General features: G+C 52.8%; 1 long non-coding RNA gene across 1 annotated transcript in view; it reads right to left on the reverse strand.

The window, feature by feature from the left end:
• Positions 1-621, reverse strand: part of LOC119586723 — a 3,562-nt gene that overhangs the window by 2,182 nt on the left and 759 nt on the right. The gene's annotated exons all lie outside the window — the stretch shown is intronic.

Genomic DNA, 621 nt, shown 5'->3' on the forward strand with positions numbered 1-621 from the left:
AGTGCCGTGCTTCGGAAGGCTTCGAGTCTTTACGACGCTTTCGCGAGCGACCCTCGTCGATCCGCGGAGCGCTGAGCCCCGCCGCCGCGCCTTCGTCCGCTGCATCGTACTTCGGTTTGCTTTGTTTTTCCGCTTCTTTCGCGACGGTCCTTTGCAACCTTTGTTCTTTCAATCGATGTCTCTGCAGTGGCTTTCTCCCCTTATCTCCCCTTATTTCTTCTCCTTCTTTCCATCAGTCTCTTTATCCTTTGTATTTACTATCTTTCTGGAAAACAAAAACAAAGCGACATCGTTTTTCTCTCCCTTTTATCACTTTTATTATCCTTTTTCTTCCCTCCCACTTTTGTATCAAGAGTTCGCCCCGATGTATTTTTTTCTCTCCCGTTCTCTTCATCCCCTCTTCCTCCCTCCCTCTCGATAAAAGAATTCGCCCGTGTCGTTCTTCTCTGCGCTCGTTCTGCTTGACGGAGAGGGTCGGCTGGAGGCGCACTCCCGCCGCCAACACGCGGAATCGCCGCCGTCTCCGCTCCCTCGGTCGTTCGCTGCGGATTGAGGGCAAGTCTACGCTGACTCCACAACGCCGATCAGGGGGCTTCGGTCTGAAACAGTCAATGCTCGTTG

This window comes from Penaeus monodon, chromosome 21 (assembly GCF_015228065.2).
Source record: "Penaeus monodon isolate SGIC_2016 chromosome 21, NSTDA_Pmon_1, whole genome shotgun sequence".
Taxonomy (NCBI): Eukaryota; Metazoa; Arthropoda; class Malacostraca; order Decapoda; family Penaeidae; genus Penaeus; species Penaeus monodon.